This window comes from Gossypium hirsutum, chromosome A13 (assembly GCF_007990345.1).
Source record: "Gossypium hirsutum isolate 1008001.06 chromosome A13, Gossypium_hirsutum_v2.1, whole genome shotgun sequence".
In the NCBI taxonomy this organism is placed as follows: Eukaryota; Viridiplantae; Streptophyta; class Magnoliopsida; order Malvales; family Malvaceae; genus Gossypium; species Gossypium hirsutum.
Window position 1 is genome coordinate 61,940,026 of NC_053436.1, and position 16,798 is coordinate 61,956,823.

The following is a 16,798-nucleotide window of genomic DNA, read 5'->3' on the forward strand; positions in this document are numbered from 1 at the left end:
ATTGAATGAAATTGTGTTTGAATGAGATTAATTTGAAATTGTAAGATCAAGAACAAAAGAAATCAGACTTGGACCGGGGAAAAACAAAAATAGTCGAATAGTTGATTTACATTGTTCGTCGATATCCGATGTAAGTCTATAAGCAATTAAACGTCGTTAAATTTGAATGTATATGATCTTTATATGCTGAATTTAACTGTGTGAATTTCTATTAGTTATTACCGAATGTATAAATGTTTATGAGATTTGGGAACAAGTTCGATTCAATTGAGATATGATGATTGAAAAGCTTCTTATTAACTTTAAGGAATAATTAGGATTTCTAAAATATGAATTATGTGTAAGACCGACTTTGTATCAGTGATATTCGGGCTTTATGCCTACCAGGCTTTGTGCCGGTGTGTTATATCAGGCCTATTACCTAGCAGGCTCTTTGCCGGTGTATTATACTAGGCTTTATGCCTAGCAAATTTTATCTGAGCAACGGTAAAAGTAATCAAATGTGTTAAATGAGCTAAGTGACCAGGTATGTGAATGTGGTTTGCTTATTTGAAATGAAGGTAAATTGACTGAAAGATATGTGATAAAAATGTTATGTGATGCTATTGAAAATGAATGTAACTATGAGTAGTGTATTCTGTCTTATGATAGGTATAAGTATGTAATTTAAAAGCTTGATTTATGAGTATGTATATATGAATGCATATGTATAATCGATTATATATGATATTATGACTTTGAAATTGGAGAATATATATTGATAATTTATATATGTGTATATTCGGCCATGGCACATTTTGAGTATAAATATATGTTTGATATGGCTTATTTTTTTTAGAATGGAAATGTCTATATGTATATATGAAATTGATAGTATGATTCGGTTTTATTTTATTAATCTATCGAGGTCATTAATTTTTTTAAATTGCTTATAACTTACTAAGCTACGATAGCTTACTGTGTGTATGTTTATTTTTTGTTCTTATAGATTTTGGAAGTTAGTTACGGGCTCGGGGATCGTCAGTGATGTCATTCACACTATCGTCAACCTTCAGTACTTTTAAAAGTTTTAATTCGAACTTGTGGCATGTATAGGCCAATATGTATTTTGTCCGATCTTGGATATGTATATAATAAGCCATGCGAAGTTGGCTTGTCATTTTGTAAATTTTGAAATTTATGCTTTGGCTTGATGATTATGTGTGGTTGTGGTTTGATTGATTCGATTTTGATATAAATATATGTATGGCTATGCTTGGTATTTTTTTTATGTGACATGAATTCTTCATAATATATGAATTGGCTTAATGCAAAAATTATATGTTTGGAATGAGAATGAATAAGTTGAAAATGGTCATTGAATATGCATGAGTATATGCATAATTAAGTTCGGCTAAGGATTTTGTAAAGTACCAAATGAATAGTGTTTTGGTTTAAATATGCATATTTGTTAGCATGCAAAGTTGGCTTATGCGCATAAAATTTATGCTTTTGAGAAATGTATTATTTCATGCTCAATTGTAATTGGTTTAAATGGGTAGCAATTTAAAAAAAATGTGATGTATAAGCTATATGGTGAAATATATATATTTTACATGAATTGTTCGTGATTACATAGAATATTCATATTGTAAAATTTTATAATATGGTTAGTAAAGTTTTTAAGTTGATTAATTATACATAAATCTACTTGGTAATTGAACTATATGCTTGATTATGTTTGTGATAGTTTGAAAGTCGTATCTTGTCTAGTAATACCTCGTAACCCATTCCAGTGACAAACACGGGATATAGGTGTTACATGATTTTTTCCGTTGATGTAGAGATACAGTCTGATTTATCGTATAGCAAAGAACTGATAAGGATTCTGGCTCGGGAGATTAAAGAATTGAGGAATAAACATATAGCTCTTGTGAAGGTTCTTTGGCGTAAGCAAAAAATTGAGGAAGCTACGTGGGAACCTGAAGAAGCTATGCGAAAACAGTACCCTAACCTCTTTACCGGTAATATTTTCGGGGACAAAAATCCCTAAGGGGGGAGAGTTGTAACAGCCCGTTTTTAGGTCAAATCAGAATAGTGGTTTTCAGACCACAATCCAAAGTTAAAATATTTATTTTATTATTTTAATAAGGTTCAAAACATGATAGATTAATTATGTGAAAGTTTCGTAAAGAAATTTTACTGTTTAAATGCTCAATTCGGTAAAAAGGACTAAATTGCATAATGCATAAAATATGAGATCTATTAGTTAAATGACTCAAATAGCTATGAAATTTATCTTAGAAGTCCTTAAGTTGATAATATACCCTTGTTAATGTTAGTGGACATTCATATCCATGAATTGCATGATATATGGATGATTTATTATAAGGTTATATTGGTAATTTGATTAATAAAGTTTAATTTAATAAGACAAAATGCATTTTTATTCTTTATTCATCTTCTCAACCGAATTAAGGGCAAGGAATAGCCATTTTCAAATTTTCAAACATTCGGTCACTACACCTTGAGCATGTAAGTTTGATTTAACTCGATTTTTACTGAGTTTTACATTTTTGAGCTCGTTGCAGCTTAACCTAGCTAGCCCGTACCTTCATTTTTGAAACTATTATAGATTTTGAGATATGCCATTGTTGAATACTTGGGTATTCTAAAGTTGCTTGTTAGATTATTGATGGTTGTTAATAGTTATACAAGTTTTATAAAGTGATTTTTGACAAAAATGAGAATTAAGGATTAAATTGTGAAATTGTGAAATTGTAAAATTTTGTGGTTAAAAGTGTGAAATAATGAAAGATATGGGCTGCTAGTTGTATATAGGAAATTTAGCTAGACATGGGTTGGAATTAAATTGTGCAATTTTGCATTTTTATGTGTTAATGACAAAATTGCAAAATAGTCAAAAGCCTAGGGGTAAATTTGTAATGCCAAAATGAATATTTTTGGCTAAATTGAATTGAATGAAAGTTTGAATGAGTTAATTTGATATCATTTAGATCAAGATAAGTAAATACTAGAATTAGATCGGGGAAAACGAAAAGTAGACGAGTAGACGACGGTTATATGAGCGAATACGAGGTAAGTTCGTATAATTAGAATCGAACTTTTCCATTCTTGTGATTATTGAAAAGAATGTGTTTAATCGAGATATTTGAAGTATGAACATATTATTGTTATATTGAATGTGTTACCGAGCCCTGTTGAACTATTAGAATTCATTAGATACGAGTGATATTTTACTGGAATTACCGTAATGGTTGAGCTCCTGCATTTCTTGTGGACTTACCATAGCTCGTAAGAGCTTACTGTTTCATCTCATTGGAGCTTACTAATTTAGCTCGAAAGAGCTTATTATTCAGCTCAACAGAGCTTGCCGTTTTCAGGTTAATAGAGCTTACTATTATCAGCTCATGAAGAGCTTACCGACCACGTCTTGAAAGAGAATGTATGATGATGAATTGATGGATTACTGACATTGTTCACTTGAAAATCCTTTGAGTTTCTAATAGGTTCAATAGGCCTAAATAATGTTATATTGAAGAGATACGGTTTACAAATGTTATTAATTTATACATGCTTTGTGAATTTAAAATGATGAAGCCTTGTATTAATGGATGATTTCATGTATGTTTTCAATGACTAGCATTGGATGAATATTGTGTTTAGGTGTTGGTTAAATTGAATTGGTTGCATAGTTGTATTGCTTTGATTATGCATAATATGGTAAGTTTAATTCTAAATTATACGGGCTTACTAAGCTATAAGCTTACTCTGTTTCATTTTCTATGCCTTATAGGGTTCATTAGCTCACTCATTTCGGACAAGTCGGAGTTGCACGTCACACTATCCAATTTCCGATTGGTATTTTGAACTTGTGAATTTTTGTAAATATGGCAAGTTTGATAGTAATAATTATGTTTTGGTATCATGGTTGGAGAATGAATTTGTATATAAGTTAAGCCATGTGATTTGGCTTATTTTGGTATCATATTTGGATTGCATATATGTGCTTAATGATGGTATGTTTTGCTATGGTAATATTTGAATGAAATTATGCAAAAGAAGTCTTGATATATAGATGTTAGATGAATGAGTTGTATATGTGGCAATATAGGTATTTCGATATGTAAATGGTAAGTTTGGATATATCTTATAATGTGTATTGAAATGGTCAATTTGGTTACCAATTGAGTTGAATAAATGTGGTCAAATATGAATGTAAATGTTTATGTTATAGGGTGGCAAATTTGGCTTTTCAAATGGCTTATTTTTTTCCACACGGGCAAAGACACGGGCGTGTGTCTCAGCCGTGAGCGATACACGGTCATGTTACACAGCCTTGTGTCCCCTAGGGTACCCTATGAATTAAGTCAGTATACCCTATAGTTTTGACACAGCCTAGACATACGAGCATGTCTATCAGTCATGTGTAGTATACGAGCTAGACACACAGGCATGTGATTGGCCGTGTGATCCAAGTCAGTTTCGACCACGGCCAAGGCATACGAGCATGTCTCTAGCCGTGTGGTGCAAGATAGTATGTGTGCCCTATTTTCAAAAGGTCTAAGACACGAGCGTGTCTACTAGCTGTGTGAGGCACACGGCCTGTTCACACGAGCGTGTGATAGTTGAAATGTTGAAAATTTTATAAGTTTCTAAAATTTTTAATATTTTACGATTTAGTCACAAATGTATGACTAAAGCTTTGTATGCTTGATTCAAGTACTTATTGAATGTGAATGAATAATTTTGATTGAAATGAGATGAAATTGGATATATGATTGTTTTGAATTGAGTTACAAGTCCGGTAATACCTCTTAACCTCTTCCGGCAACTGTTACGGGCTAGGGGTGTTACATTGTATAACCATTGTTGCAAGAGGCTCACAGTGTCAGTTAGACTATTCATATAGGAGTAACAAGATGCTTGATAATCTGAGAAAGTGGTATTGATAAATGGGTATAAAACGTAATATTTCTGACCTCGCGTTTAAAACTTTGAGCTATCAATAGGTTAAAAAGTTAATTATTAAGCATCTTCAGGACTATTTCAGCATGTTTTGATATTTGAGTAATGGTGAAATAGAATCTTGATGAATTTTGTATTGGGATTATCTCTTATCTTTGAAAAAGATAGATGTTTTCTGAATTATTGTTAACTGTCTGAATAAGTCTTTCCGTACGCATGGATTTCTCTTTTGATTAATCAGCTAAATTGTTTGTATAGAGACTGTCAGTTTGCATATGGTGTCAGTTATTATTGTTTCATATTAAAATCTAAAATTTTTTTGGTACTTCTGGGAGAAACTACCGTACACTGTGAGTACGAGGTTGTTTTGAAAATTCTCAAAATATTTATTTGTCCCTATGTTTTAGAGTTTGAAAGCAACTAAGAAAGATTATTGTTGTTTGATAAGCTATCATGTGATTATAAAAAAAACATTGTATGAGCTATCGTATGGTTGCAGTTACCAAACTCCATTGTTTTGGGACCAAGTTTTGTGAGAAAGTGATTCACGGGATTAATGCCATCAGAAAAATTGAGCAAAAGATGAAAGTAATTCAATATAGCTAGAAATAGTTTCAGCTTGATATGGCGTATAGCGAAAGATAGATCAAAATTTGAATTGTGAGATTAAGGAGATTGAAATCCGAAGCTATGTGTGAATTTGAAATGTACTGTGTGGAAGCAAATCCTTAATCTACTTTCTGATAAGATTTTTGAGGACGAAAATCCTTAAAGGGGGGAGAGTTGTAACAGCCCGGTTTAGACCCTAGTCGGAACATAGTTTTAGGACCACAAATCTAAGTCAAAAATATTTTAATATTATTTTTTATGCTTATAATATGTGAATTATTATGTGTGAAAGTTTCGTATAAAAGTTTTATCGTTTGCATGTCCGATTTGTGAGAAAGGACTAAATCGCGTAACATGTAAAAGTTGATTTCTATTGAGTGAATGTATTAATTAGCAATGATTTATTAATATGGGATTGCTTGCATGTCAATTAGCCCATTAATGAAATAGTGGAAGTGTAACACCCATTACCCGTATCCAACGCCGGGACAGGGTTTGAAGTGCTACTGGACTTAAAATTAACCAACTATATAAAATCGGGCCGTAAAATTTTTATCAATTTAAAAATTTTCATTTCACGTACATTTTTTCCCTTAAACGGGCTCACGAGGCCCAAAACATGCATTAGAGGCGGTTCGAGACTAAACCGAGAACTTAAGAAAAACTTGAAAAATTTCATGCTCAAAGGCTCCACATGCCCGTATGGATATAGACCATGTAGTCACACACGCTCGTGTGGCTTGGGACATGCCCGTGCCCTTAGCCCGTATGCAACACTGACTTTAAAACACGGCCATGCCACACGCCCATGGGGGCAGACCGTGTGTCTACCCGTGTGGACAATTACAAGGCTATTTTTCAAGCCATTTGTCACCCTCACAACATATGCACACATACTTATCCAATAACATACAACATGGCATACATGAGCTCTTAAACATCTACAAACATGTTATACTCATGTCAATTTCTTATGCAATAAATATCATAGAATTTACTCACATCATTACCACATACTTGTCATAAGTATCATTACATCACAAACCTCATGTTCATCACTAGGCATGCATAATCATATCCAAAAACCATTCATGAGGCATTATTAACTATTTACCAATCACTTAATCTTGCATCAGTTACTAACTCGCCAATGAATCTCAATTCAATCTCTAGGCATACATGCTGTAAGCCACATCACAAGAGATAATAACAGACATGCATAAGAATAATCATATAGGCCCATAACATCATTAGCCGACATAGGCCAATTCACATGACTATATACAACCTTAATAACAAGCCAATGCCTTTGGCTAAATCACAATATCACATACTCAACATTAAAACCCTATACATGCCATAGACTCAAAACACTAGGATTTACTTACGCCGATAGCGTTAACTCGACAGTGTGATAATATCTCTGACGGCCTCCAACCCGAGCTAACCTGGCAACCCTAGGGAACATGGGAAAGAAAGGGGGGTAAGCTTTATGCTTAGTAAGTTCATATGAAAACAATAAGCAACTCATTAACATGTTTTACCAATGTTTACAACATATTCTCAAATTCACGACAAGCTGTCTTCTTGAGCAATAGTCATTAAATTATTTATATATGGAGCTACGAAACTCCAAATTAAATTCTGTTAGTTTTCCTTAAAATTAGAATCATTTACCTTTCTACCATAAATTTTCAAAAAAATTTTGGTTTAGTAAATTAGTACAGTTTATTCCTCAAATTTACCCCAGATTCACTGTTTGACAGTTCAAACCCTTCTGCACTAAAGTTGAATTATCTCATAGCACAGGACTTGAATAATGTTCTCATCTATTTCTATTGAAACTAGACTCATTAAATATTCTAAACATATAAATCATAACTCATAACCATTTTTTTACAATTTATAATGATTTTCTCAAATCAGAACAAGGGATTTTGAAGTCATTCTGACTCTATCCCATACAACTTCAAATATCTCATTTTAGGAAATTCTTTTGCTTACATAGTTTCTTTTATAAGAAACTAGACTCAATAAGATTCATTTCCATATTTTATTTAGCTTCTAACTCTTTTTCCACTATTTTTGGTGTATTTTCAAAGTTATACCACTGCAATATCCCAAAACTGTCTAGGCTAATTTATTCATTCACAATTATTGTTCACCAAATTAATACAACATCATATCATCTATCATGGTAAGAACACATAGCTATGCATCATAAGCATGGACCCATAATCTCTTTGTCATCAAATATCAAAGACTTATTCCAAATCATGCTATTTCCATAGTATTCACAAAATACTATATACATCATAGATTATCACATATCAAGGCATCACTCATAAGCTCAGTGTACATACCTATACCAACTCGTGATAAAATATATAATCATACCTTCTTTAACATGCTCTCCTTAGAGCTTTCATCACATCATCCATTACATTACCTGTTGAACACTTGGGATGCTAAAGGATGTTCAGAATTATCATAAGCCAAATAGAATGCCCAAGGCCATGTCCCTCACATGGTCTTACATGGATCCACATATCATTGTCATATCCCGGATATGGTCTTATACAAGGTTTCATGTTAGTGTCGATGCCATGTCCTGGACATGGTCTTATACTAGCACACATATCATCACATTTTCATTGAATCCTCACAAGTCAATTCCAATAAAGGCATACATCCACATTTCGTTCAATATCAAGTATTAAGCACATGATAATGAAGTTGAACATTACTTTCATACAAACTTACTCGTTTCAAAGAAACATCATATTCCATCAAACTTGATCGCGTGATTTCGTGATGGGTTTTAAATATTTATAATTAATCATTCTTGAAACTAACTATTATCGCGATGTAGGCAAGTGTACCTATCGAACAGTAGTATAGTTTTAGCAAGACCGGATTCTCGAACCCAAAGGAACTAAAAGTACTAGTAATGACTGTCTTTTTATTATCTAGCCTAAGAATAAAAAGGTTTTGTTTTAACTAACTAATTATCTAAACTAAAAATTCATAGAGAATAGAATTGGGGAATTGCTTTTGGGAAAATCGATTGAATCAAGACAATACCTAAGGAAAAATCCACCTAGACTGTACTTGTTATTCTGGCTCCGAATTGGATGATTTATTCCTTTAACTTATTCCGTAGAGATCCCTAAGTTATGTTATTATCCCTATTCAGGACTAATAACGTCTAATCCCTAGATTGAATAATTGAAACCTTTCTCTAATTAACACCCTAGGGTTACATTAACTCGATCTCTAGATCCCCTTATTAGGTTTCACCCTAATCTGGCAAAATCTTGTCACCCTATGCCTAGGCGCGCAAAAAACTCCGCTTAATTATGACAGATGTACTCTTAGACAGGGTCTATTCCTCCTCTAAATAAGAGCTTATAAGAGCTTATCTTGAATCAGTATCCTGAGATATCAAAACAAGAATTAAGAACACATAATTAAGAACAAGTTAAATATTTATCATATAATTCAGAAAATAATAACAAGATTCGTCTTAGGTTTCATTCCCCTTAGGTATTTAAGGGTTTTAGTTCATAACTAAATAAGAAAACATCTCAGAATAGTAAAGAATACAAAACATAAAGAAAACCCAAAACTCCTGAAGGGGAAATTGAGGAGAGATCTTCAGTCTTGATGGTGAATCCGGCTTCTGAGATGGATCAATCGGCTTCCTTAGAGTAATTCGTTACTCCCTATTCTTTGTCTCCTTTTCTTCCTCCTCTAAGGTGTATTTATAGGCTTTGGAATGCCTAAGAGCCCTCAAAATTAGCCTTTTCTGAATTGGACTCAACTTGGGCTCGTCAGGGACACGCCCGTGTGACATGCCCCTGTGCGATTACTTCAAGCCGTGCTCGAGCCTGGCAAATTGACATGGCCGTGTAGTCTGCTCGTGTAAGGAGGTCCAGGTTGTGTTGATTTCGTACTTTGGCCCATTTTCTCTATTTTTCTCCCGTTTCTCATTCCTTTCGCTCTCCTATGCTCTCCTAAGTATAAAACATGAAATTAAAGCATCAGGAGCATCAAATTCACCAATTCTAATAGGAAATCATCCATAAAATGCGTTAAAAATGGGGTAAAAATATGTATAAATTACGGTTTATCAAATACCCCCACACTTCAGCATTTGCTTGTCCTCAAGAAGAATTCTCAACTCATAATCAAAATAAATTCTTTTCAACTTATAATTTCTATCGATAATATCTCAAAATAATCCATAGGTAATCATACATTGAGAATTCAACTAAAAGAACATAAAAGTTTCAAAAATTCCAAGTTGAGTATTTAATCATGAAAACATAGGTGTCTTCCCTCATCTAAGTAATTACCTTTGATTCAGCTTATCACAGAGTTTCACATCCTCACTAAAGATTCACTCAAATCACTCGAGGTGTTTAAGGACAATAAATGAAGCACTCAATAGTCAATAATGAAAAGTCATTACCATAGGCTTGCATAAAAATCAAATCTCCACCACTATAATTTAAGATGATACATCAATCAAAAGGTCTTTAGAGGGTTGTAATGAGGCTTGATTAGGGGGTGTGGTCACAAGTTGAAAAATTACTTAACTAGAAAAATAGCTAGTCATCAATTGCGTACAACAGAGCTTTTCTCAGAATATGGAATTTAAATACTGAAGCTTACAAAGTATACATGTTTTTTTTTAAGAACAAGTTAAATAAAATAGACTAACTATTAAGAACAAGACATAGCTAAACAATTTATTCAAGTCAAATCTTGACAAAAATAGGGATTAATTTAGGGGATTTCAACAATAATGGGTTAAGGGTTAATATTAAGGGTAATACAAGAAATGGCTTGTTAGGCTCAAGGGGGTTTACTAGGGGTTAATCGTGGAGGTAGGATTTTCATGGCATGAGTGGGTTAATCCTAAGTGCCTTAATCATTTTGACATATCAAATCAAATGGTGTCGTTTCGACATGCTTAATCAAGCAAGTTCTAGAATAATAGTTCAATACTGACGCACTCAAAGCAATAATAGCAGTGAGCATGAAAGAATTAATAGATGCTCAAAAGGCTCAAAAATCTCACAAAAATTATGGCTTTTTGATGTTTAAAACTTGTGAATTCTAGCTTAAAGTAATACCTAAACTTCGGGGAAACAACCTAAGATTTTAATTTCTTAAAAATCAACTTATCATGTTTGATTCTCTAATGTCTTGAGGTTTAAACAATCAATGCATAAATGCCAATGTTTCAATTTAAGATATATCAATCAACGTCATAAATAAATCAAAATTTATCCTAAATACGATATGAGAGCTTTTCAAGAGAACAAGGCAGTCATTTAGGGATTTTTCTGATAATGAAATAAATAGCCCCCCACACTTAAGATGTACATTGCCCTCAATGTACAAAGATAGATATTAAAATATAAAAATAAGATAGGGAGAGAAGTGAAACTTCCTGTATGATGAATTCCTCAAACTGGAGTTTTGGAGAGTAATCGGTGCGAGAGTGGAGGAGGTAGAGGTTCATTAGTCCAAAAGTCCTGCGTCAAAAGAATATTATATCTAGTGGTAGCTATGGTCGTGGTCGATCAAGATATGGCAATCGTAGAGAACCTTTCCCAGTGGAGTTTTTAGTTCCTATGCAATGATGAGCTTAAGAGCTCTATATAACTGTGATAAAATCAGGAACTTTTTAGAGGATATTAGGAAGATCCTCATGCTTGCTCGAGATGCCTTATGGAGACATCTGGCCAATGAGGGTCAAGGATGATTCTTAGGCTGCGGTGCTGAGGAGCCCGAAGTGTCTAGCCAATCGCGTCACGTAGGGGCCAATGGAGATGACCCCCTTCCTATGCCGCTCCGTCTGGTGCTGAATCGTGAGGGCAATGAAATAGGCAAGTTCGATGACGTGCCCGTGCAACATACACCATAAAAAGTAGGCATCGTGGGTATTGACGTCGCCAGTGCTCTCTCGCCTCCCCGTTATCATGTGAGCCAAAATGGCGTGTAAGTCCCTCAGGGATGGTGGGAGAACTGATGCCTTGGAATGGCTAGGATTGTAGGAGGCAGCGCCAGGGGCCAAAGTGTGCCAGCACTTTGAGGGAGAGAAATGTATGTGGCGAGTGAGAGCATGTAGTTCATTCTTCTCCTTGAACTCCTCCGTATATAAGCCCAGTGCAGCATCGAACTTTGGGGCACTTAGCTGGTGGATTAATCCTCCTACCGTGCCGGGATCATCGTAGTTCGTCATTACGGTTTGAAGATGGAACGTTGAGCATAGTTCCATAGTGAGCTCGAGGTATGTTGACTTGATGATCCCAAAGAACAGCTCCCAAGGGCCGGTGGTTATGATGGCCCGAATCGCATCAGCCAACTGAACTTGTTCTACAGCAGCCCAGTCGATGCAGCGGCCCACAATTAAAGGTCAGGCCCGAAGTATTTGGAAAAGTTCTTCTTGGGGCCCTCGGGGGAACTGCAGGAGAAGGTGACGAATTTCCGTGGTTGGACCCGTGGAAGACAACGCTCCCTTCCTCTTCTTCGAAGCAGGTACGGCGATTTTCTTTCCTCGTGAAGATGACATGGTACCTGCAATCAAAACCATTAATTCATCTTCAGGAATGATCAAAGTAAAATAAAGACAAATTTCAAATAAAAATTAGAATTTCAGCCACAACTACTAATATTAACCAAACATAACCAACATGATTATTTTGATAGCATAATTTCGTGACATTATCATTGTAATGGCATGAGAATGGGCATAGTAATGGCATGTGTATGACAAAAGAGTGAGGCTTTCCTAACAACTCGATTTAACATGAAATGTATGATAAATAATCTAATAATGCAGAAATAATGAACAAAATGTAAATAGTAAGAGAAAAAATAGAGATTATTTTAAAAATAAACATTAAAAGTAAGTAGAATAGAGGTGAAAAGAGTAAACAAACGCTAAGGGAGAGAAATCGGGCGTCAAAAATGGTGTTGGAGGCGGCGCATGGGCGTGGCAGGAAGGCCGTGTGGACTTACAGTGGCTAGGGTTAAGGTTTTTTTAGTAGGGAAGACAATGAATAGTGCAAGGTATTTATAGATTTTTAGGGCACATGGCTAGGTAACACGCCTATGTTGCCCAATTTTAGCCCGTGTGATTCGCAAATTTTGAATTTGGGCACCTCTGACATTTAGTCCACGCCCGTGTTCCTTGGGGTGTGGGTGCACACGGGCTTATCGAACCGCCATGTTTGGCGTTGTTCGCTTCTCCCACGCCCGTCTATGAAGACCTACGCCCATGTCAATCTAATAGGTTCGACCACGGGTGCTAGACACGGGTGTGTCGAACGCCTGTGTTGTTTTAACAGGTTCACCCATGGTTCTTCCATACGGGCAAGTCTCAAGCTCGTGTTGTTTTTGGCAGGCTCGACCACGACCATGTCACACGATCGTGGCATTTTATTGTAGCCCGTGTTTGGGGATATCTTTGCCCTATTTTCACATGGCCCTAAGCACGCCCGTGTGCTTGGCCATGTCTCTGTGGAAAGCCTGTATTCAAGTGCTCCGTTAGTAAGTTAGATGTTGAAGACTAAATTTTAAAGAAGTTAATACAGTTAATGCTCGGGTTTCCTCCCGAGAAGCGTTTACTTATAGTCTAAGCTCGATTTACCTCTCCTTTGAATGATCATGGTGGTTTGAGGAGTTTAAACTCCTCATTCCTGCTATCAATCTCATCAAAATAAGGTTTTAAACGGGTGTTGTTTACCTTAAAAGTGCCGAACTTGGGATGACTCATGTAACGCCCCGTACCCGAGACCGTTTCCGGAGTCGGACACGAGGGGTTCACAGACTAAATTCGCTTACTATCGCAGTCCATTTTAAAAATTTCCAGACAGCTGGCTAACTGTGTCGCTATCACCTTAAAAATCATATCTTGAGTTTCACAACTCAAAAATCAGTTTCGTGATTTTTTCCTGAAACTATACTCATATTTCCATCTACATATTGTTTTCTAGAATTTTTGGTCGGTCCAATTAGTACAGTTTATTAGTTAAAGTCTCCCCTATTACAGGGTGCGACTACACTGACCTTCATGCATTACGATTTGGATATCTCCCTGTACAGGGCTTCAATACTGATGGCATTTGTTTCTATAGAAACTAGACTAAGAGAGTAATCTATACATATATGGAATGACTCCTAATTCTCTCTGGTTAATTTATAATGAATTTCCAAAGTCGGAACAGGGAATCCAGAAACTGTTCTGGCCCTGTTTCACGAAAACCTAATTATCTCTTAACATACCACTCATATGACCGTTTCGTTTCTTCCATATGAAATTGGATTCATCAAGGTTCATTTAAATAATTTATTCACTATTTAATTCTATTCCTACTATTTTTAGTGATTTTTCAAATCTACATCACTGCTGCTGTCAGCATCTGCCTTTAAGGTAGACTTTACCTATTTCATAGTTTCCATGATTCAACTAGCCCTTTTAGCATAAATAGCACAAATTATGATAGTGATTGACCATTCCCATGGCCAATCCTTGTTAAGCATATCCACACCTCTCAATAACCATATCCATACTAAATGATTATAACATTATGCTCAAACATATATAAGCCATTTTCACATGGCTATCCAAAATTATACAAATCCAAAGGGTCCATGACCCACTACAAAAGGGTAGTCCTATACATGCCATTTTCAGAGTTCAACCAAAAGTGTACCAAAAGGGCTTTGATAGTGTGGGCGACTTCGACTTCAATAATCCCGAGTCCGATAGTTGGCGCACCAAAATCTATAAAACAGAGATTCAAAGAACGGAGTAAGCATTTAATGCTTAGTAAGTTTTAAGTAAGACAAAGTGTTCTCAATCACTATTATTGGTCATTCATTTCAACTGTTCGATGAAGTTAATCTAGAGCTTCATCTCGATCTATAATATCATTAAACGCAACACTTGGCTGCCACATATATACTTTCGAATAATAATGACCTAGATGGTCAAATATTTCCAAAGCACATTCTCACATTTGGAGTTATAATATTAATCACATTTACCTACCTCTTTGATACTGATAATTCACCTCGAAATCACTCCACCGATGAGTAAGTAATACGTACCTGAACATCTTGAATACATAATACTTATTTGATGGTAACTTAATGCAGATACTCAATATCAAAGTCTTACTTGAATCCTAGCATTTAGCCGTCGGGTCTTTAAAGCTCGGATATAGTACGAGCACGAAGCCTACGGACATTAATCAGGATAATACTCTCGCATAAAGCCTACGGGGTTTTAACCCGGATATAGTACTGACACAATTGCCCTTCGGGACTTATCACATTTATACACTTTCACATCCATCACGTTGGCCACTCGGCCCTGTCACATATATACACTTTCACATTCATCACATCGGCCATTAGGCCTCATCACATATATACACTTTCACATTCATCACATCGGCCATTCGGCCTTATCACATATATACACTTTCACATTCATCACACCGGCCATTAGGCCTTATCACATATATATACATTCACATCACAATTATCCAAATATACTTCACATATCACATATACTATCATGTATACACTTTGTCTTGGCCGAATCTACATTAATCATTTCCCAATGAATAATTCAATTTCACGCCATACTATCATTTCATATTCGAATACTCATAAACTTACACTTTCACAAATTTTAATATCAAAGATCCATCTAACACTCATGTATCGTTTGACAATATCACGATTTAGAATTCACGTATGGGTTTAATCAATAGCTTCTGAGTAACTAAAACAAGTTTTATCCATGTTTACAACAAAATCACATATTCACTACGAGCTGTTTTCCTGAGCAGTAGTCACTAAATTATTTATAACTGGAGCTACAAAACTCCAAATCACTTGCCGTTAATTTTCCCTGAATATAGACTCGTATATCTTCCATCCATAAAATTTTCAGAATTTTAGGTTTGGCCAATCAATACCAGATTTTTCTTAAAGTTTCCCCTGTTTCACTGTTTGACTAATCTGACCACTCTTCACTACGAATCAAATTTCTCATTTTACAGAATTCAAAATGTGTTGTATTTAATTTCATTTGAAACTAGACTCATTAAGGAGTCTAAGCATATAAATTTTATCTTATAACCATTTTTGTACAATTTATAATGTTTTTCTAAAAACAGAACAGGGGATTTCGGAGTCATTCTGACACCGTCTCACACAACTTTAAATATCTCTTTATAGGAAATTTGTTTGCTCACAAGGTCTCTTTTATAAGAAACTAGACTAATTAAGCCTTGATTACATATTTTATTCAGCCTATAATTCCACACCGACAATTTATAGTGATTTTCTAAAATCACGTTACTGCTGCTGTCCAAAGCAAATTATTACAATTTGCTCTTAACTTTCCAAGTCCAAACACATATGAACTTACCATTTGAGTTTAAGACATATCATGGCCACATCATATCTGTAACACCCCGTACCCGAGACCGTTGCCGGAGTCGGACACGAGGGGTTCACAGACTAAATTCGCTTACTATCGCAGTCCATTTTAAAATTTTCCAGGCAGTTGGCTAACTGCGACACTGTCACCTTAAAAATCATATCTTGAGTTTCACAACTCAAAAATCAGTTTCGTAATTTTTCCCTGAAACTAGACTCATATGCCCATCTACATATTTTTTCTAGAATTTTTGGTCAGGCCAATTAGTACAGTTTATTAGTCAAAGTCTCCCATGTTACAGGGATCGACTACACTGACCTTTGCGCATTACAACTTGGATATCTCCCTGCACAGGGCTTCAATACTGATGCCGTTTGTTTCTATAGAAACTAGACTCAGAGAGGAATCCAGACATATATGGCATAACTCCTAATTATCTCTGGCTAATTTATAATGAATTTCCAAATTCGGAACAGGGAATCCAGAAACCGTTCTAGCCCTGTCTCACGAGAACCTGAATATCTCTTAACATACTGTCCATATGATCATTTCGTTACTTTCCTATGAAAATAGATTCATCAAGTTTCGTTTACATAATTTATTCACTATTTAATTCCAATCCTACTATTTTTAGTGATTTTCCAAATCTACATCACTGCTGCTGCCAGCATCTGCCTTTAAGGTAGACTTTACCTATTTCATAGTTTCCATGATTCAACTAGCCCTTTTTGCATAAATAGCACAAAT